At 46.7% G+C, this 22,808-nt stretch overlaps 1 protein-coding gene across 4 annotated transcripts in view; it reads left to right on the plus strand.

Annotated features, from left to right (window-relative positions):
• Positions 1 to 22,808, plus strand: part of LOC132657141 (basic salivary proline-rich protein 3-like) — a 443,202-nt gene that overhangs the window by 274,647 nt on the left and 145,747 nt on the right. For 2 of the 4 annotated variants that reach the window (XR_009599005.1, XR_009598997.1), the window contains 3 exons: positions 7,112 to 7,339; positions 8,200 to 8,387; positions 9,178 to 9,357. The gene's annotated coding sequence lies outside the window, so the exon portion shown is untranslated. Of the gene's footprint in view, positions 1 to 7,111; positions 7,340 to 8,199; positions 8,388 to 9,177; positions 10,373 to 22,808 lie in introns of those variants that run through there. The other 2 variants (XR_009598996.1, XR_009599008.1) reach the window with 2 other exon arrangements.

A 22,808-nucleotide genomic window follows, 5' to 3' on the forward strand; every position in this document is an offset into this window, starting at 1 on the left:
AGTTCAGTGGCATGGATTGAGCCTAGGATCACCAGATATAGCCTCGACACACTTACACTACATGGCTTTTATACTGTCTGCATTTTGTGCAAATGTGGACTTGCCAAAGTTATTTTTTAAAAAACCCACCTCTCTCCCCTGCTTCACTCTTTCGCGGACTTGCCATCACATATAGGGCAAACCTCAGGGGCCTTTGGTCTTTCCTCGTGGCTCAGACGGTGAAGAATGTGCCTACAATGCAGGATACCTGGGTTCAGTCCCTGGGTTGGCAAGATCCCCTGGAGAAGAATAGCTACCCGCAGTGTTCTTGCCTGGAGAATTCCATGGACAGAGGAGCCTGGTGGGCTGCAGTCCAGAGGGTTGCAGAGAGTGGGACACGCCTGAGCCACTAAGACTTCGCGTCAGGCATGTTGGTGTTGAGTGAGTCTTGAGAATCAGGAAAGCCTGTTGTGTGGTTTCACTTCTGTACCAGCCTTGTTCCCATCTCGCCCCCCTTCCTACTGTGTCTCATATCAGTTTCGCCCAAAGAATCCCACGTGCTAGATGGAAATACCATCCACCAGAAGGCTCCTGGGACATGCTAATCAGGTTGTTTCCTGTCTGCGGAATCCTATTCTTATTCTTTTCTTGGCGAGACCTTATGAAACACAGACACCCAATCCCCTGACCCTGTCTAGGAGCCTCTGAGCCAAGCCACTCTCCCGGAATCTCATTCATTGACACGTCAGTGTGTCTGTTTCTCCCTATTAACAGCTGTTCAGGGCCAGAATCTCAGGTGGACGTACACCTTGGGGTCTGTGCCTGCAGTTCTTGTTGTTCAGTTGCTCAGCTGTGTTGAACTCTTGTGACCCCGTGGACCAGTCTCCTCTGTCCATGGGATTTCCCAGGCACCTGGAGTGGGTTGATGTTTTCTCCTTCATGGAATCTTCCCCACCCAGGGGTTGAACCTGCGTCTCCTGTGTTGGCTGGCAGGTTCTTTACCACTGAGGCTGCATTTCCATTGGTTTTGTGTCAAAATCAGCTGAGCGATATGATCGATCGAATGTCTCAGCTGCAGACCGTACAAACTGGAAGAGAAGAGACATTGCTATGGTGTTGACCTCTCATGTGGAAGTTTGCCTGCCATGAAATAAGGCCCAAATAGATCGTAATCACATGTTAGAGTTGTCATACTTTAATTTCAATTAACATCGTATATTGCACTGTTATGCAGATGAACAGTAATGAAATCCAAAAAAGGTACATGCTTTATTATAGCTTCAGGTTTTTTAAAATACAAATATATATAAACTTATAACTAAACCCAGTGGCAGGGCTCTTGTGTGAGTTATGGGTCTCATCAGCAACTGGCCAGCAGTGTGATCCGAGGGACCCACAGAACAGTCTCCACAAAAAACCCATTTTCCCTGTGTAATGGGATCCCACCAACAACTCTGATGCTTTCCAAGTACATACCTGGCCTCTTATAAAAGTCACCTAGCCATCGTGACCTTATTAAACACAGAGTCAGAAGCTGAACGTGTGGGGTGCCGTTCCGGACTTTTGGACGAAAGAATTTTTCATTTGTTTTTCAAAAACCTCTGGACTAAGTTGATAAACTGGCATATTACAGGAAGGCTTAAAGTGCAGACCTGTGAGACCACAGGTGCTGGGGGTGGACTGGAAGGCCCCCTCCGTCCTGAGCACGCAGGGCACAAGACGGGCGGATGGCCGTCCTTGTAGGTGGCGGCCAGCATAGCACGGCAACTCGCCTGCACTCCTTTGGGTGGTCGTGGAGATGGCTCTCTGCAACCCTATGCCTCCTTCATATACAGCATGGAAAACCACCACCTTCAGACCTGCCTCTTGATTTTACCTGCAGCAGAGAAAGAGTAAGGGAGTTGTCTAATGCAGGCATTCCCAGAAAATTCTGGGAGTGGGAAAAAAAAAAATCTTACTATGTTGTATATAAAGCACAGAATAATACAGAAAATAGACAGATTCAAGGATATTCGTGGTATTAGAATTTCATTTTTTTTTAATTGCATAACTATCCCTTCCCCAGTTCTTCCCCCCTAGTAACCATAATCTTATTACAAAGTACTGAGCAGAGTTCCCTGTGCTGTCCAGCAGGTGCTTGTTGGTTCTCCATGTTAAATACAGCAGTGTGTCCATGTCCATCCCAAACTCCCTGACTATCCCTTCCCCCATCCTCCCCTCTGGAAACCATAAGGTTATTACAGAGTATTGAGCAGAGTTCCCTGTGCTGTCCAGAAGGTCCTTGCTGGCTCGCCATGTTAAATAAAGCAGTGTGTCCATGTCCATCTCAAATTCCTTGTCTCTCCCCACTGCTGTTTTCACAGTAAGTGTAAAGTTCATTCTCTATGTCTGAGTCTATTTCTGTTTCATAAATAAGTTCACTTTTGTCATTTCTTTTTAGATTGCTCAGATAACGGATGTCATATATTTCACCTTCTCTGTCTAAACTGCTTCAATCAGTATGACAGTACCTAGCTCCATCCATGTTGCTGCAGTTGGCATCGTTTCCTTCTTTCTGATGGCTCAGTAACATTCCCTTGTGTATATAAATACCACGTCTTCTTTTTTCAGTCCTCTGTCAATGACCATTTAGGTTACATCCATGTCCTGGCTGTTGTGAATAGTTCTGTGTGAACATTGAGATGCGTGTATGTTTTTGAATCATGTTTCCCCCCACCTCCCCCGGCCCCCGCCTGGATATATGCCCAGGAGTGGGATTGGAAGACTATAGTCAATCATGGGGTGTTGATTACGAAAAAAAAGTTTCAGAAATCTCCTTGGAGGGTCACAGTGGAAAAAAAGCCTTTTCTTTGCTGGATGATATATAGCAGGGTGGGGGAAGGCTTGATGGCAGAGGAGGGGAGGTAGAGGCAGACGGCCATCTGCTGGGAGCAATTAGACTGATGGAGAAGCCAGAGAGAGGGCAGTGTGCCTGCTGGTCTCCTAGGATGAGCACGGAGCCAGTGGAGCATGCAGTTCCGAACTAAGGTAGACAAAGACACTTTGTGTTTCTCTCGTTGCCTCCACGTGTAACTGCTTAAGGACCTTTTCCCAACCCTTAAAGACATCTTGACCATGTTGCAAACTTCCCACACATCTGCCGTTAAGGAAACAAGTCCTCATTTTTTGTGATGAAGTCTCGTTTGTCCCATATGGCCAGGTCCTGCCTGCTTTCGTGTTTGGGTGCGTCCCTGACGGCAGGGGAAGCAGAGGGAAGGGTGTGGAATTTCACCCTCCGCTCTGCCTACATCTTTCCCCACTTGGCCTTTTGCAGGTGGGGATCAGGGAAGAGAAAAAGCATTGTATTTATTTATTCAGTGCTTTTGGTTTGTATACATACATGTAACTCTGCATTAAATAAAGTATTAGTTATGGGGGGGGGGGAACTCCGCCATTTCGATATATAAAATTCTTTGTTCTCCCTTTTTTGATTTAGGCCAACTGACCTCACTATGAATCTTCAAGTCCGGTGTTTAGGAACCTTCGTTTTGTTACCTGGAAGTGTTTCAGCCCATGGTGGGGCGGGGTGGGGGGGGCAGCTATAGATTCTACATTAATGTAATAAAAGTGTTCAACTAGAGCCCAGCCAAGTAAACTTCTTTTAAAAATGAGTCGGTCTGACACACGCACGCATGCTAAGTTGCTTCAGTCGTGTCCGCCTCTGTGCGGCCCCGTGGACTGTAGCGCACCAGGCTCCTCTGTCCACGGGATTCTCTAGGCAGGAGTACTGGAGTGGGTTGCCATTTCCTTCTCTGACATATAGGGTATGTCTTCCTCGGGCAAAATAAAAGAGTTCTCTGTTGTGTCGTGCAAAGGAAGTTAGGGCCCCGTTCTAAAGTAGCCCACCCCGCTCTACCCGGCACGCAGAAGGTCGGGTTTGGAGTCTCCAATCTTGGAACTGCGGTTCCATATGCTGTCCCTTCTCGCCATCCCTTCACTGTGCTCCCAGCTCCTCTCAGCTGGACTCCCAGGTCTCTTCTGAGACCTCCGCCCCAGCAGTACCCAATGTGACCCTCCGGTGTGTTAGAGAAAGCTTGCCTTGACAACAACCCTCCCTCTCCGAGTCACCACTTACCTGCCTTTTGCCAAGCAGCCTTTAAGCTTCTTCACAGAGGGTGTTTGTATTTACTCCCAGCTTCTTCCAAAAAGCCACTGTGTTCCCAAGCTGACAGCAGTACCTCTGAGAGGCCGCAGATGGGTGCCTCCGATCGCAGACGGAGGACAGCTGAGCTCTGTTGTAGGCATGCGGTCAGGGAGGGGACTGGACATGGCCCCCCTGGGGGTGCTCACATCCCACCGCAGACTGGAGCTCTTCCTTTGTGGGAGCACTTGCTCCCAGAGGCACTGTTTGGGTCATCTTATGGCTCAGCTGGTAAAGAATCTACCTGCACTGTGGGAGGCCTGGGTTCAATCCCTGGCTTGGGAAGATCCCCTGCAGCAGGGAACAGCTACCCACTCCAGTATTCTGACCTGGAGAATCCCATGGAATGTACAGTCCATGGGGTCGCACAGAGTCAGACATGATGGAGCAAATTTCATTTTCACTAATAACGTACATCTGAATCATATATCTAAACATTCTATTTTCTAATAACTTTTGGGAAAGAAAACATATTTGAAATTGCATTCCAAGCACAGGTTAAGATATAGTGGAAAATCAACTTGGATAACCTACAATTTAATTTCATGAGCCTATGAATCTTATGTTTGACACTAAATTCTAAGGTACAATTTTAATAGAATAAAGGTGACATTGTTGTTGGAACAAAGGAAAAGGGCAAAGTAGAAATAACTAAACATCCCCTGGAGTCCCTTGTGGCTCAGCTGGTAAAGAAACTGCCTGCAATGCAGGAGACCTGGGTTTGACCCCTGGGTTGGGAAGATCCCATGCAGAAGGGAAAGGCCACCCACTCCAGTATTCTGGCCTGGAGAATTCCATGGACTGTATAGTCCATGGGGTCACAAAAAGTCGGACATGACTGAGCGACTTTCACTTTTCTCCTGGACCCCTTGAATGTTTTATTTCTTAAGATGACTCTAATGATTGTTTTTATTGATTCCACAGGGTACAGTTTTCTTCTGTGCGGAAGTTTGCTTGTTTATTTCAAAAGAAAGAAGCTTTTTTTTTTTTTTTTTTCGTAGCCTGAAAGACTCTGGAGAAACTAATCGGTTGCACCTGGTCCTTTGCTCAAATCTCCTCGCTGTAGTAAAAGAGGCTTGAGTTCGAGACTGTAGCTTTTAAAATAAAGTGAGGCTTCCGCTGTAGATCCGGTTCTCTGCAATGAAACTGTGTGCTGAGGTTCTCTTAGATCGAAGATCTCTTTCTCTGCTGTGGAGACAGCTGGTTATCCAGGAGACAAAACAGGCTTTGGTTCTGATGGACTGTGTGGAGAACTGGTATAGAATCCTTGTACACCGTGTGAGTAACTGTCATCCACTGCGTAATGCATTCCACCATCAAGGTGGAGAAATCACTCTCTCTCACATCTGTCTCTTCCTCCCTTGGTTGCAACACAACTGGCACCATCTGAAGCGTCCTGTAAGCTTCATCCAGGTGGCTCCTTCCTGGGGACTCAGTCCATGAATTGGCAGGATGGTTTTCAGAGCTGCAGGAGCCTAGGCCTATACCTGGCTCAGCTGGCAAAGAATCGCCTGCAGTGCAGGAGACCTGGGTTTGATTCCTGGGTCGGGAAGATCTGCTGGAGAAGGGATGGGCTACCCACTCCAGTCTTCTTGGGCTTCCCTGGTGGTTCAGATGGTAAAGAATCCGCCTGCAGTGCAGGAGACCTGGGTTCGATCCCTGGGTTGGGAAGATCTCCATGGAGAAGGGAAAGGCTACCCACTCTGGTATTCTGGCCTGGAGAATTCCATGGACTGTGTAGTCCATGGGGTCTCCAAGAGTCAGGCATGACTGAGAGACTTTCACTTTCAGGCCTTTCCCAGTGAGACCCAAATCCACAAAGGGAGCCTGTGAATCTCACTGGGAGAGGGGCTGGGGTAATAAGATGATGCATGTATGCCCTTTCTTTCTTCTCAGTGACTTGTTCCATGGCAAACTCTGTTTTTTATTTCTGCAATTTAAGACAGCCTGCAAAAAAAAAAAAAAAATCTTGATTTTTGAGGAGGTAGAAATGAATTTTTACAGATGGAAAAAAGAAAAAAGGAGACATTTTCTTTAGAGAAAAAGATATTTTGGTTCCAAATAAAAAGTGATTCTCCTTTTTCTAATGAAAAAGAAAAAAAATGTAGACACAACAAGCAAACAGCCACCGTCCACCTCACTCACCCTCAGGGAACACCTCCCAGGGCTGTGATCGTGGTGGACACACAGCCAAAAAGTTGTTTCTGATTACAGCGGGAGGGAGGGCTGAGCGGACCCTCAGCATTCTCCTCAAGAGTCCTCACTAATCACATCCGGTTTCTCTAAGATCATGACGTGGGAGAGGCCACACTCGGACAGACCCAATCAACCACATGGTGGACAGAATAGACTGGCTGCAGCTTGAACTCATTCTTAAATGCACACGTGGAGTTAGACAGGCGCTGCCTATAATTGTTCTCATCAGCAGCCTGCCAAGCTTGCCTGTTGATGGGGTATAGGGGTTATCTAAGTTTCACTGAAGTGTTTATTTCTTTAATGAGGGGTGTGTGTGTGTGTGTTCACTGTTATTCGATTATTTAAATGTCTCCAATGTCATGGCAGAGGGTATAGCCTCTGTTGGATGGCCTCACTGACTCGATAGACCAGGGGGTGAGCAAGGTCCGGGGGTTGGTGATGGACAGGGAAGCCTGGCGGTGCTGCAGTCCGTGGGGTCGCAAAGACTCAGACATGACTGAGCGAGCGACCTGGACTGACTGCCTCTGTATTGAAAATCGTTCCCACTGGCAGATGGTCTGCTAATTACTGGGTCATCTTCCAGGGGCACTGTTCAAAGAGGTATACATCTCCATTTGAAGGGAAAAAAGAAACCTCTTCAGGGTCTCTACATCAGAGATGAAGAAAACAAGCGATATAAAGTAAAAAAAAAACAAAACAAAACAAAAAACGAGATGTAAACGCCTGCTGAGGCTTTGTCCTTTCCCTCTTTTGCAGGTATTCTGGCTCCGACAGGGTCTTCCTCCCCTCAACTCTCCGGAAAATTTCATATTCTGGGCACCTCCTCTTTGGACAAGGGCGTCTTGTGTCTTCCAGTCCAGCTGGAGAGCCTGGCATGCAAACAGCACAGACCATTCAGTCCCAGAGCGGCTTTACGTACGCGCGGCCGAAGCCAAGGCCGAAGCGTGTTCGTCGTCCCGGACGTGCTGGCTCACAGGCAGCCTGGTGAGTTCAGACGCGACAACTGGGAACACGAAAGGTGGGATGGGGACACGTGTTTCCCATCAGTACGTCCGCCCCTGCTCACACCGCTACCTCTCCATTCCACCATCCAGATGGATGTTGCCTGGAATGATCTGTCTTTCGTCCAGCTGGAGCTCTCCCAGCGGGCCAGCGGTGGCGTCACCCACGCGGGTGGTCCCGCTGGGTCTCAGCTGGGGCTGGGGCCACTGCCAGTCTCGAAACAGACCCTCTGCGCCAACTCCCAGGCTCCCCAGGCGGCCTCCACGGACTGGCACACCCCCGCCCTCCTCCCCCGCCCCTCCAATTGCAGAAGAAACTCCTAAACTCTGCTGTGATGGCTGGCCAGAGATTTTTCAGTAGCCGTGATGCCCTGAGCAATGGCCCGTCTTCACAAGAGGTCTTTGAGACTGTAGTTAGAGGTGCCAGAGAGATGTCCCTTTCAGTGGCCACGTAGACCAAGGCCATGCAGATGATGCTGAGTTAAGCTGTATCATGGGGACCGGAAACAACTTGGAGTAGAAAAGGGTGGGTGTGAGGCTGAGTGAGTTGGGAATAACAGGTGGGTTCCGATACCTGCACTGGGGAAGATCCCCTGGAGAAGGGGTAGGCTACCCACTCCAGTATTCTTGGGCTTCCCTGGTGGCTCAGCTGGTAACGAATCTGCCTGCAATGTGGCAGACGTGGGTTCGATTCCTGGGTTGGGGAGATTCCCCTGGAGAAGGGAAAGGCTACCCACTGCAGTATTCTGGCGTGGAAAATTCCATGGGTTGTATAGTCCATGGGATCACAAAGAGTTGAACACGACTGAGCGACTTTCTCTTTCACTTCCACCTTCTGTCCAGGAGGCAGGAGCTGTGCCAGACACAGGGCTGTCTTCTGGGCCTCAATGCTCAGATAAGAGGAGCCCTGGAGGTCTGCTTTTTAAAAGAAATTTTTTTTGGCTGCACCATGTGGGATCTCAATTTCTTGACCACGGCTCGAACTTGTGTCCCCTGCATTGGAAGCAGAGTTTCAACCACTGGACGGCCAGGTAATGCCCCCAGAAAACCCCAGGGCTGCTTTTGCAAAAACTGAGCACTCATCTAGCCTCCGTTGCCCAAAGTAGAGAAAACAAAAGTCACATCTAAAGCCTGACCCACACTCAGTAGCCTCTCCTTTCCCAGCCTGTTTATGAAAGTGAAAGTCACTCTGTCGTGTCCGACTCTTTGCGACCCCATGGACTGTACAGTTCATGGAATTCTCCAGGCCAGAATACTGGAGTGGGTAGCCTTTGCCTTCTCCAGGGGATCTTCCCAACCCAGGGATCGAACCCAGGTCTCCCACATTTCAGGCAGATTCTTTATCAGCTGAGCCACAAGGGAAGCCCAAGAATGTCAGCATGGGTAGCCTATCCCTTCTCCAGCGGTTCTTTAGGTATGTTTAATTTGCCCTTTTCCTTTGTTCCAACAACAGGGTCACCTTTATTGTATTAAAATTGTACGTTAGAATTTAGCGTCAAACATAAGACTCATAGGATCATGAAATTAAATCATAGGTTATCCAAGTTGGTTTTCCATTATATCTTAACCTGTCCTTGAAATGCAATTTTAAATAAGTTCGCCTTCCCAAAAGTTATTAGAAAACTTAACATTTACCGATCCTGATGGTAGGTAATTTATTAGTGAAGGTGATAGTTGCTCCATTGTGTCCAACTCTTTGCGACCCCATGGACTATACAGTCCATGGAATTCTCCAGGCCAGAATACTGAAGTGGATAGCTGTTCCATTCTTCAAGGGATCTTCCCAACCCAGGGAGTGAACCCAGGTCTCCCGCGTTGCAGGCAGATTCTTTACCAGCTGAGCCACCAGGGAAGCCCATAAATCCTCACTGAGAAATCCTCAGCTAAACTTTGGTGAATATTATGTAGAACCTATGTAGCTGGCCCACACAGCAGCACACCGACTCATGATATCATCTGCTCTGTGCACGTTTCCCTGGGATGACATACCCGTTGTGAGAGGTATGGACACAGTGATTTGCTTTTTGTTTGTTATCTGTGTAAGGGATGAAAAATAGCTGCCATGTGGCCAGCACCTCCGGTGCTCAGGCCTAGGTATACTTCTGCCTTTTTTTTTTTTTCCTCTTAGTATTTATTTATTTTGCTACCCCAGGTCTTAGTTGCAGCCCGCGGGGTCGTTGGTCTTCTCTGTGGCTTGCAGACTCTTTGTTCGGCATGTAGGGGCTAGTTCCCCGACCAGGGATGGAACCTGGCCCAGCTGCTCTGGGAGCACGGAGTCTTAGCCGCTGGGCCCACTAGGGACGTCCTTAGTTCTGCCCGTGTTGATTCCGATCAACCAAACCAAAAGAACCAGGCCCAATTCCTAGCCAACATTTGAGTTTTTCATGGCACCCAAATCCACGTGCTCTACCTGGTCTGTAAGGCTCAGGGGGGTTTCCTATAAAGACTCAGGAAAGCAGTACATCAGGCCTTGTGACCTGTAGGGCCCTGATTTCAACCCCTCAACTCTGCTGGCCTAGCAAGGAAGCATTCAGAGATCTGTGACATGTAAGCAGAGGCGTGTGCCTGTGTTTCAGTAAAACTTTATTTATAACACTAGGTGGAAAAAAAAAAAAACACTAGGTGGGACTCCAGGTATCCCTAATGAATAACCCCATGGTTACCCATTCCCTACATGATGCCATAGTTTTTCTCCAACAAAATACACATTTTTGTCTCCTTTGGATCTGTCCATAATTTCCATCTTTACATCATGCTGCTGTGTGGAGACTGGGTCTGATCCCCCGCACCGCCCCCCCCCAGTGATGTTCCATATAAATCCCCAAATATGAAACTACCTTTAAAAGTTTCTGCTGTCAGCATCCTTCATGGAAAGGTTAGTCTTTTTTTTTACTTAATTAGTTTTTAATTGGAGGATAATTGCTTTACAATGTTTTATTGGTTTCTGCGCTACAACAAGCTGAATCAGCTGTTCTATGTCAGAAATGTATCATCCTGTTCCAAATTGCCTCTAAAACAGACTGTGTTGTGGTTTTATTCGGGGAAAGGGGGCCTCCAGACGTGGTTCTGGGAGAGACCAGAGAACTGGAGAGCTCCTGAAAATGTGTTTATTGCAAACACAGGGTGAGCTAGTTAGTCATGTCCAGGATTCAGAACAGAAAGAGGCTACTGTTGGAGCAAAGATTCTGACAGGAAAAGATGAAAGAGGTTTTGTATCTGTAGCAACTGAGAAAGAGAGAAGCCATCAGTCTTTTCTGCAGCTATCATGATGGAAAGAGTGAGTACGCAGCGCCTTTTGATGTGAACAAACACAGTTTTGTAGATGTCCATAATTCAGGGAGGTGTTCGGATTTGCCCATTTTCTGCTCATAGGTTGTGCATGTTGAGATTCCAGTTTTTGCAGCAGGGTAAGCCTACTCCTTCTCCAGAGTGACAGGAAGTGGCCCACAAGGCTCCGTGTGAACAGTGTTTGTCTGTGTATCAGTGTTGTGTCTCCTCCAAGGGCAGGAGGATGTTCTTCTGCTCGATGACACTGTAGACACCTACGATTAAACATAAGGAGACCTCATTCTGCAAATCAGATTTAGAGTTGAAATCAGAACGTCCAGGGAGAGCTAGCCCCATTACCATTTGTGTCCAAACGTGGAATGTCTTACTGGGTTCCTGACTCTTCCTTCAGTTAATCTCTCCTAATTGGTATTGAATAATGCTGTTATTTCTTTCAGTTTGTTCATTTAGTTTAACACCCACTGCTGAGAACCAACTGTGCTCTGAGGCAGCGGTAGGGAACCTTTTGCACATTCAAGGACTGGTTTCATGGAAGACAGTTTTTTCACAGGCTGGGGAGAGGAAGATGGTGTTGGGCTGATTCAAGCACATTAAGTTGATTGCGCACTTTATTTGTAGTATCATTACATCAGCTCCACCTCAGATCATCAGCCATCAGATCTCAGAGATTGGGGACCCCTGCTGTATGGCATACAAACACGTGTTCATGAAATTCAGTCAGGCTACAGTGATTCTTGCTGCCATTGTTCAGTTACTAAGTCGTGTCCAACTCTTTGCCACCCTGTGGACTGCAGCACACCAGGCTCCTCTGTTCTTCACTGTCTCCTGCAGTTTGTTCAAACTCATGTCCATTGAGTCCATGATGCTGCCCAGCCATCTTATCTTCTGTCCCCCACTTCTCCTCCTGCCTTCAGTCTTTCCCAGCATCAGAGTCTTTTCCATTGAGTCAGCTCTTCGCATCAGGTAGCCAAAGAGTTGGAGCTTCAGCATGAGTTCCTTCCACTGAATATCGATGGTTGATTTCCTTTAGGTTTGACTGGTTTGATCTCCTTGCCATCCAAGAGACTCTCAAGAGTCTTCTCCAACACCATAGTTCAAAAGCATCAATTCTTTGGCACTCAGCCTTCTTTAGGAGAAGGCAATGGCAACTCACTCCAATACTCTTGCCTGGAAAATCCCATGGATGGAGGAGCCTGGTAGGCTACAGTCCCTGGGGTCGAGAAGAGTCAGACACGACTGAGCGACTTCACTTTTGCTTTTCACTTTCATGCATTGGAGAAGGAAATGGCAAACCACTCCAGGATTCTTGCCTGGAGAATCCCAGGGACTGCGGAGCCTGGTGGGCTGCCATCTATGGGGCCACACAGAGTCGGACATGACTGACGTGACTTAGCAGCAGCAGTAAGTAGCAGCAGCCGTCTTTATGATCCAGCTGTGAACAGTGACTTTAGTGGTGACTGTTCTGTGAGTACTTGTTGCGTGCTGAGTGGTGCTTTGAAGATATCTGTGAATGATCTCATTAAACTTCTCTGTATAAATATGGGATGGATGCTGTAGTAACTGTTGTACAAATGATGCTAGCAAATTGTTCAGTCAGTTCAGTTCAGTTGCTCCGTTGTGACCCACTCTTTGTGACTCCATGGACTGTAGCACGCCAGGCTTCCCTGAGCGTGTTATCACCATCTCCTGGAGCTTACTCAAACTCATGTCCATCCAGTCAGTGATGCCATCCAACCGTCTCTTCCTCTGTCTTCCCCTTCTCCTCCCACCTTCAGTCTTTCCCAGCATCAGGGTCTTTTCCATGGACTCAGTTTTTCACATCAGGTGGCCAAAGTATTGGAGTTTCAGCTTCAGCATCAATCCTTCCAATGAATCTTCAGAACTGATTTCCTTTAGGAGGGACTGGTTGGATCTCCTTGCAGTCCAGGAGACTCTCAAGAGTCTTCTCTAACATCACAGTTCAAAAGCATCAATTCTTCGGCAGTCAACTTTTCTTATAGTCCAACTTTCACATGCATACGTGACTACTGAAAAAACCATAGCTTTGACTAGACGTACCTTTGTTGGCAAAGTAATGTCTCTGCTTTTTAGTGTGCTGTCTAGGTTGGCCATAGCTTTTCTCCCAAGGAGGAAGCATCTTTTAATTTCATGGGTGCAGTTACCATCTGCAGTGATTTTGGAGCCCAAGAAAATAAAGAAAATAAAATTTTCAAGGTCACTGATTTCAAGGTCATTGACTCAAACACTTCAACCTTCTTAACTTAGAGCTGTAAACTTGGTATCATAGTCAAGAGAATTCCTGTGCCTGCATGAAAGATCTTGGCATATCAGACAAGGGTGAAAACCAAGGGAAGCAAAGAGCTCTGTGCTTCTGTTCCAGAAGAGTTGATTAAAGAGTTGATTTCAAGGAGGCTGAAGTTGCTATTGGGAAGTGTATCAGTTAGTTGTCACTGTGTAACAAATATCCACAGGCTGAACTGCTTAAAACATGTTTGTCACCTCATAGTTTCTGTGGGTCCAGAATCTGGATGTGACCTGGTCGGGTCCTGTGCTGGGGTCTCGTGTGGCTCCAGTCAAAGTATGCTCTGGGCTGTGTTGTCATCTGGAAGCTTGAGTGGCGAAGGAGCCACTTCTGAGCTCCTGCCAGCTGTTGGGGGAGAATCCAATTCCTTGTGCTTATAGCGTTCATGCCAGAACTGATAGGGATGATGGAAGCATGCAGGTAGCCTCGTGGTTGTGGCTTCACAAAGAAGGCTGCTCACCACTCTGTTGGTGAGCAGGGGGAAAAGTTGGAGTTAACTGCTTCAGCCCCAGAATTTGTGGTAACTTGTTACTCAGCAGGAGACCTCATAGAGGTAACAACATGGGTAGAAATGAAAAGCAGTTGGTGGTGAAAACAGGAACTCGTAATGGGATCTGCGTCACTATGATTTATATAAACATGAAACACACATAAAACTGCACATTTTATAAAGACAGATGAGCAAATAGCAGACGTGAAACATGCTATAGGGTGTGAACAGGACGGGAAAGAGAACTGGGGTGAGCAGTAGTGATGAAAGGGGACATGCGATGAAGAGCAGAGAATCTTTACGTGGACCACGGGTCATGACACTCCTTGTTCTGACCAGTGTGGAATATAATTTACTCAGCCTTCCTCAACGGGACTTCCCTGGAGGCTCAGCTGGTAAAGAATCTCCCTGCAGCGCAGGAGCCTCTGGTTCAATTTCTGGGTCAGGAAGATCCCCTGAAGAAGGGATAGGCCACCCACTCTAATATTCTTGAGCTTTACCTGGTAGCTCAGCTGGTAAAGAATCTCCCTGCAGTGCAGGAGACTCTGGTTCAGTTTCTGGGTCAGGAAGATCCCCTGAAGAAGGGATAGGCCACCCACTCTAATATTCTTGAGCTTTACCTGGTAGCTCAGCTGGTAAAGAATCTCCCTGCAGTGCAGGAGACTCTGGTTCAGTTTCTGGGTCAGGAAGATCCCCTGAAGAAGGGATAGGCCACCCACTCTAATATTCTTGAGTTTTACCTGGTAGCTCAGCTGGTAGAGAATCTCCCTGCAGTGCAGGAGACTCTGGTTCAGTTTCTGGGTCAGGAAGATCCCCTGAAGAAGGGATAGGCCACCCACTCTAATATTCTTGAGTTTTACCTGGTAGCTCAGCTGGTAAAGAATCTGCCTGCAATACAGGAGACCTGGGTTTGACCCCTGGGATTGGGAAGATCCCCTGGAGAAGGGAAAGGTTTCCCACTCTGGTATTCTAGCCTGGAGAATCCATGGACTGGGTTGCAAAGAGTCAGACACAACTGAGTGACTTTCACTTCCCCAACAGAGACTCAAAGAGGGGAAAGGGTCTGTATTTTAAAATATCACTTAACATTTTTTTTCCAAAAGGTCATCAAAGTAAAGGTAAACAGACAAAAGTATCTTCCCTTGTAGATGGACTTAAACTGTTAGAATAGACTTGTTTGGGTGACCAGAATCTTTGTTATATGGAATGTTGCTGACCCTAGAAATTTATATTTTAAAAAGGTGATGCCGACTAGTTTGCCTTCTCTGTACTCGTCAACCCAAGCTGACAGTGATGTGCTTCTTGCCGCTGGTTGGTTATTTTCTACATGGTTAAACATACTCTTTGTCTCATGCCTATGCTATGTTGATTCCTTTGGGCAGGAAGGGGCACAGATAAGCAATTTCCCTTGTAAAACTGAGAGTTACCGAAAAAAAAAAAAAAAAGGAATATCTTTCACTAGCGATGAGATGAATTTCTCATCAGAAATTTCAGACCTGGAAACCACATCCTGTGTCCAGGGTTTATCATCCTTATCCATTAACGTCATTGCTACTGAATGTGTTGATACATTTGTTATGTCTAATGAGGCTCCTCACCTTCTACTGCATGGAGGGAAAACGTCTGAAGAGGGAAACTTGGTCAGAATCCTAATTTCGTGATTGGTACATTCTTCAGGTAGACTACTCAGGCTTCCTGCTTTCAGCTGGCATTGACTTCCCAAGCACTCTGATCCCTGGTGTTAAGTTGATAGTCTTCAGGGCATCTCATCTCTGGAAGAGAATTGATAAAAGTGGGGGAAGATTGAAGGCGGGAGGAGAAAGGGATGACAGAGGATGAGATGGTTGGATGGCATCACCGACGTGACGGGCATGAGTCTGAGCAAGCTCCAGGAGTTGGTGATGGACAGGAAGGCCTGGCGTGCTGCAGAAGCTCAGACACCATGCGTCTACTTGAACAGTCCTAAATCCTTTTTGTATAGACCTCTCAGGAAAGACTGTAGCTGTGTCTCATTGTTAGTGATGCTTTCAAACCCCTGGCCCCTCCCCCAAAACAAATGTCGCTCAGTCGTGTCCCAGTCTTTGTGACCCACTGGACTATACAGTCCATGGAATTCTCCAGGCCAGAAGACTACAGTGGGCAGCCTTTCCCTTCTCCAGGGGATCTTCCCAGCCCAGGGATTGAACCCATGTCTCCCACATTGCAGATGGATTCTTAATCAGCTGAGCCACCGCGGAAGCCCAAGAATACTGGAATGGGTAGCCTATCCCTTCTCCAGGGGATCTTCCTGACCCAGGAATCAAAATGGGGTCTCCTGCATTGCAGGCGGATTCTTAACCAACTGAGCTCTCAGGGAAGCCCTGATATCTCTCTCTATATATATATCATGACTATACAGGTCAGTACTATCCATGATTTCAGGCATCTGCTGTGATTTTCAGAAAGCACCCTGTCTGAGTAAAGGGGGACTAGGTAATGAATCGCTGAGTCGGACACAGCTGAGCGACTTCACTTTCACTTTTCACTTTCATGCATTGGAGAAGGAAATGGCAACCCACCCCAGTGTTCTTGCCTGGAGAACCCTAGGGACAGGGGAGCCTGGTGGGCTGCCGTCTCTGGGGTCACACAGAGTCGGACACGACTGAAGCGACTTAGCAGCATCAGGTAAATGAATACGACCGCCCCTTGAAAAGCTTGCACGTCCGTGGTTTAGGTCAGAGACTGTCCCAAGACTAGACCAGTGTGGAGCTTCCTTAGCTTGGCCCAAGCAGGGAACATAGGAAGGGTGGTCTGTGTAGGGAATCGGGTCAAAGTGAAGGAATTGGCCAGGATGGGGTTTAATGGATGTGAGAATTGTTCGGGGGGGGGGGGGCGGCGGTGGGAGATGGGGGTTCAGGTAAAGCTACCTGGTTCATAAGTTGAAGCATGCATCTGGAAATCAGAATAAAGTCCTCAACAAAGTTAGAGATCAGTCACGTGTAGGAAGGGGTAAGAGAGGGGTGTCACAGACAGCCTTTGCTGGCTCCCTCCGGGCCCACACATCTGGCTCACTGAGTGCTTTTCTAGGCTGATGACTCCCTTCCTGGAGCAGGTCCTCCATCTGCACTCCTCAGGCAGTTAGGGGAAGGTCAGGGGTTCTTCCTGAGTCTTCTGGGCATTTATTGTCCTCAGTCCAATTCAGTTCAGTTCAGTCGCTTAGTCATGTCCAACTCTTTGCGACCCCATGCACTGTAGCATGCCAGGCCTCCCTGTCCATCACCAACTCCTGGAGCTTGCTTAAACTCATGTCCATCAAATCGGTGATGCCATCCAACCATCTCATCCTCTGTTGTCCCCTTCTCCTCCCACCTTCAATCTTTCCCAGCATCAGGGTCTTTTCCAATGAGCCAGTTCTTCACATTAGGTGACCAGAGTATTGGAGTTTCAGCTTCAGCATCAGTCCTTCCAATGAATATTCAGGACTGATTTCCTTTAGAATGGACTGGTTGGATCTCCTTGCAGTCCAAGGGACTCTCAAGAGTCTTCTCCAACACCACAGTTCAAAAGCATCCATTCTTCAACACTCAGCTTTCATTACATTCCAATTCTCACATCCATTCGTGAATACTGGAAAAACCATAGCGTTGACTGGACGTACCTTTGTTGGCAAAGTAATGTCTCTGCTTTTGAATATGCTGTCTAGGTCGTCATCCAGTAATAGTTCCCAGGCCACAGAAATGCTCTGGGGTGGCCAGGTCTGCTTGTCCGCCTTATCTAGAAGGAGTGAATTGACCGTCTGCCCTGTGGAGTCAGACAGCTGTGGCTTTATCTGGCCATTCCTCTGGCTTTTGGGGACACCGGGGAACTTCCTAAGCTCCTCTCAGCCCGATTTTCCTCATCTGGGACACGGGGCTATAAAGGAGAATTCACTTAGTGTATTATTCACTGTGGTGCGCCCCTTGCCTGGCACATGGGAGCAATCAGTTTTCCTCACTCATTAATAATGACACTCCATTGCTTGCCATGAAATCTCGTTATCATCCTTGTCTCATCTCATTTTAACTGTTTCCTCATTCTTTGGAATTGTACATATTTTTTCTCTTTTTCTTACCACTGCTTCCTTCTTTCTTGTTACCATGTGACTTGTGTACGTGTCCAGAACGATGATCAGAGCAAGCAGAGAGGCGGAAATTTCAAAGGAAGAGTGTAGGGAGAAAATGATGCCGGTGTCCTAAAACCCCACAGAAAGCTAAGCATGGTGAATAAAAACAGACCCACCGTATGCCTTGCTGTGCAACACTGTGAAATTTCTGAGCACCAAGTGTAAACAGTCCATACCTTTAATCTTAGTCATGCGTGGATTTTGATTTGCACTGAAATTTACATGAAAGCCCTGGATCGGTGCTCACAAGGCTTTCATAGTCATTGGTGGACATGCCCACGGTGGTGAAAGATTTGTGTCCCCTGACGCACACTGGCCCAGCTGGATTGGGCATCACACACTCTGTCTTATTTCAGCTCCCAGTCTGTGAACATGAGCCCACACTTACCCTGTACTTGTTGCCCTGTTTGGCATCCTGAAGTGAAGTGAAAGTCGCTCAGTCGTGTCCGACTCTTTGAGACCCCAGGGACTATACAGTCTGTGGAATTCTCCAGGCCAGAATACTGGAGTGGGTAGCCTTTCCCTTCTCCAGGGGATCTTCCCAACCCAGGGATCAAATCCAGGTCTCCCGCATTGCAGGTTGATTCTTTACCAGCTGAGCTGCCAGGGAAGCCCAAGAATGCTGGATTGGATAGCCTGTCGGTTCTCCAGCGGATCTTCCTGACCCGGGAATGGAACCAGGGTCTCCTGCATTGCAGGCGGATTCTTTACCAACTGAGCTACCAGGGAAGCCCTTCAACATCCTAGTGGTTTATTTCAGTGATGTTGCTGTTTACAGGGGCCCCAAGTGTGGTGTAACAATGCTGATATCCCTAAACACAAGTTAATAGTCTCTATCTGAAGATAATACATCAAGAAAAATAGCTATGCACACAGCTTAGAGTTAGTAAGACAGAATCATAGGTTAATTGAAATATTGATTTTTCAGGACTATTTATTTCTCGGCGTGACATACGTAATGGTAGGTATAGGGAAAGGGGATGGTGTGTTTTTTTTTTTTTATCATGAGCAGGCTTATTTTACTAAGTGATTTTCTAAAAGATGTATCCTTATTCCTGGTATGCTGCTGCTGCTGCTAAGTCGCTTCAGTCGTGTCCGACTCTGTGCGACCCCATAGACGGCAGCCCAACAGGCTCCTCTGTCCCTGGGATTCTCCAGGCAAGAACACTGGAGTGGGCTGCCATTTCCTTCTCCAAAGCATGAAAGTGAAAAGTGAAAGTGAAGTCCCTCAGTCGTGTCCGACTCCCAGCGACCCCATGGACCACAGCCCACCAGGCTCCTCCATCCATGGGATTCTCGAGGCAAGAGTACTGGAGTGGGTTGCCATTGCCTTCAGCAACTGTGTTAAATTAAACACCGTTAGTTTCTTCAGTTTGTCAAAAATGGTGTGTAAAAACAAATAATTTTGTTCTGGGCTTAACCAAGGTAAAGGTTTCCTTCGCTAGACTTACGAGGCTCTACGAAACAGTAATTATCTTTTGCGTGTGCGGTCTGTATCATTATACCTGCAATCATTTGGAGGAATTAAAAGATTCAGCAGAATGTACGCTTTCCGTCTAACGCGTGGCTTGCCGTTTCAGCGTTGCAGCTCTCATCGTTTCGTTCATCGTAGAAGCGCAGCGTGTTTTACTCCCTGAGTGTTGAATGACGTTGTCTTCTAGTAGCTCCTCAGGGCGCGGACAAGTCAGTAAATGCTATAGACTCTCAGAGATGTGTATGCTTTCAGGAGCCTCCCTGGGGGCTGAGATGCTAAAGGATCTCTCTGCAGTGCAGGAGACCTGGGTTCCATCTCTGGGTCAGGAAGACCCCCCTGGAGAAGGAAATGGCAACCCACTCCAGGATTCTTGCCTGGAGAATCCCATGGACAGAGGAGCCGATGGGCCGCAGTCCAAGGGGTCGCAGAGAGTCACACACAACTAAGTGACTAACGCTCTCACTTTCTTTCCATGCTTCCAGCAACTTACAAAGTCCAGTTAGAACATGCCTGTGAAAGTGATGCTGTCCGACTCCCAAGCTCTGCACCCTGCTGGTACCTCTGGGCTCACAGAGAATTCTCCTTGGAGACCTGTTTTCTTCCTCATTTATTTTCTGAAAGTATTTATTTATGTCTGTATTTATTTGGGTGTACTGGCTCTTAGCTGTGGTATGCATGATCTTCGATCTTGGTTAGGAAATGCAAGACCTTTCATTGTGGCTGGGCCACCAGCAAAGCCTCTTTAATTTTTAAATGACGCATTAGCTAGAAATAATCTGAATAATAATGTGTGTGTTGATTGGGCTTTCCTGGTGGCTCAGACAGTAAAGAATCTGGGAGACCCAGGTTCAATCTCTGGCTTGAAAAATTCCCCTGAAGAAGGGAGAGAAAAATATATTTCATGAGAGAAAGTATGTCATTTTGATTACTTGTATGAAGAAACCATAAAAAAAAACAAAACCCTCAATTCTTTAGTTCTTTGTTCCAAATCCCAAGGGTGATCAAAGGTCTGTAGGTGGAAAAAATGTTATTTCTGACAAAAGATAAGAAGGAAAAACTGCTTTTATTTGAGACATCTTTAAATTTTGTATGGTAATTGTTACCCTTATTATTCACGCCCTTTCTTTTTCTGACCTAACAGTTGGTCCTGCTTTCTGATTTCTGTGTCAGGGAAATTCTGAAACATTTCTAAGTGCCTCCCACCCCCGACACACACACGAGGGCCACATCCTGATAACTACTGGAGTAGAAAACCATTGCATCTGAAGCACTTTGTCGTTCTTTACACACTAGGGGGTCATTCCAGTGAAGACGTGGTAATGATTTCTGAGGGTCTCATTCGCTCCCACTTCTGACCTTGGAAACAAGTCCACTTGACTTCTTGGCTTGACCTCTTGTCATCCGTGCCTTAGAGGAGAAGAAAATAGATGATTTTTATTTTTTCCTCAACTAAGATGTCCATTTTCCGTAACTGCACACCAGCGACATGAAACTTGTGGAATTGTAACCGTAACCTCAGATTGAATGCCCACAAGCCTTGGGAATGATCCATGCCTATCTCCTAAACAGGCCATGTTCATATTCCTTTCTGTTAGGCCTTGTTACGGGATGCTGAATATAGTTCTCTGTGGGCTACAGTAGGAGCTGGTTGTTTATCCAGGGGATGGCTTCTGAAGCTTGAGACTGCCGGTGAGACAAGGTCTCTGTCCACTTGTGAGTGTTGCCACCCCTAAACAGGAAAGAGACGGTAGTGTTGGGCTCGCCTCCCCTCTGATGGGTCATCAAGGAGATGGTGATGATGTTGCTCTGGGGACCGTACCACCAGATGGGCGTCCCTGCCCCCTTGGGTGACCACTGCCCGCCGTGGGTGGTGGGTGGAGGGCCAGAAAGGACTGTGGTCAGCAGGGTTACACAATCGCCATCGGCTCCTCCTGCCAGTGTGCTTACGCCGCTGAGAACAGACTTGTTCATGTCTTCCCCAAGGCCCACGACTCTGTAGCCACTGACATCTGAAGTCTGCTCCGCCGTAAGTTAGGATGGTAAGGTCTGGACAGCTCTCTCCGTTTGCAGCTGGTTATCTTTCCTCTTCACATATGATAATGGTCTCATCTTGACTGATGAGCCAAATTCACGCAGGACTGCTTGGTAAGGGGGGAAAAAAATCTATCACTTGGGCAATTTATTTCCCTAGAAGGCAATGGCACCTCACTCCAGTACTCTTGCCTGGAAAATCCCATGGATGGAGGGGCCTGGTGGGCTGCAGTCCATGGGGTCGCTGAGTCAGACAAGACTGAGCGACTTCACTTTCACTTTTGACTTTCATGCACTGGAGAAGGAAATGGCAACCCACTCCAGTGTTCTTGCCTGGAGAATCCCAGGGACGGGGGAGCCTGTTGGGCTGCCGTCTCTGGGGTCGCACAGAGTTAGACACGACTGAAGCGACTTAGCAGCAGCAGCAGCAGCATACTGTAAGTTATTAAGAGATTGTTACAAGTCACATCTACTGATTTCAGTTATGTTCGTAATGTCTTTCGGAAAGGTAAAGCAGTGTGAAACTTTGCAGGCAGATTCTTTACTAGCTGAGCCACAAGGGAAACCCATACAACATCAAAGATCATATTAAATATTTTTAACCAGTCAACCAGAAGAGTATCTGAAGTATTCAAATTTTCTTTAGCCATTAAGATAAAATTCATTGAAAAAGTTCTCCATGAAAATGCAAGATTGTAAAAAGAGGTGAGCTTGTACACTTAGGTCTGATCTCTGTTGAGAAAGTACGACCCCTAAGGTTCATTTCTTTTCTGTTTTCCTTTTACCAGCCTCCGGGTGAAAAATACAGTGGGTTCAACAAAGCCCAGCGTAATGCTAAATGAATTTCATGTTTTGGGAATCTTAGTCTGAAAGAGGAATTTAAGCGGAACCATTTGAGGGTAAAACACTTCAACTCTGATAAACCAAAAGCAGCTGATGAACCACCATGCTAGAAGAGACAATTTGAAATTCTGTCAAAGTCAATGAACTTCTGTATAGAAATTCTTACATAGCACGTCTCAAGTGCTCCGGGGGTAAAAAGTCAGCATCCTTGCTAGAAAAAGCAATGATGTCCGTCTACCCATAGCCATCAGAATTTCCGGTGCGGGGGTGGGGGAAAGAACACTTAACAAGTGTTTTCCCGCTTAAACATGAAGCTTATTCTTAAAAACTTGGAGGTATTTCCTACAAATGGTTTCTCTCTGAAACCTTTGTGAATTATTACCAAGATCAAAACCTGATGTGACTCCTTCTCTCTTCTTTATATAAGAGAAGAGGTTCATCACTGTTAAAGCTGTATTTAAAAAAAAAAAAATAGAATAAAGAAAAGTGCTAATTATAGGCACTTTTTCCATTTTTTTTTCTTTACAATCTTATGAATAATAGTTCCTAGATCTTTTTGGTTAGGAGAAGGGCACAATATCAGCTTTTTCTTTTTCTTTTACTAAAATGTCTCAGAACCTCCTTCCTTCCTTTGGTTTAAAAAAATTTTTTAAACAGCTAAAACTAAAAGGAAACACAGAAAAAATAGCAAGTTTTAAAAACTCTATCAAAAATTTTTAAACAGCTAAAACTAAAAGGAAACACAGGAAAAATAGCAAATGGCTCTTTCACAGCAATACGTGTAAATGAGTCCTCACCACAAGAAAAAGAATTTGTAACTCTGTGCTGATTAATATTAACTAGGCTTACGGTGGTGATCTGTTTCGCAATATGTACCAACAGC

This window comes from Ovis aries, chromosome Y (assembly GCF_016772045.2).
Source record: "Ovis aries strain OAR_USU_Benz2616 breed Rambouillet chromosome Y, ARS-UI_Ramb_v3.0, whole genome shotgun sequence".
In the NCBI taxonomy this organism is placed as follows: domain Eukaryota; kingdom Metazoa; phylum Chordata; class Mammalia; order Artiodactyla; family Bovidae; genus Ovis; species Ovis aries.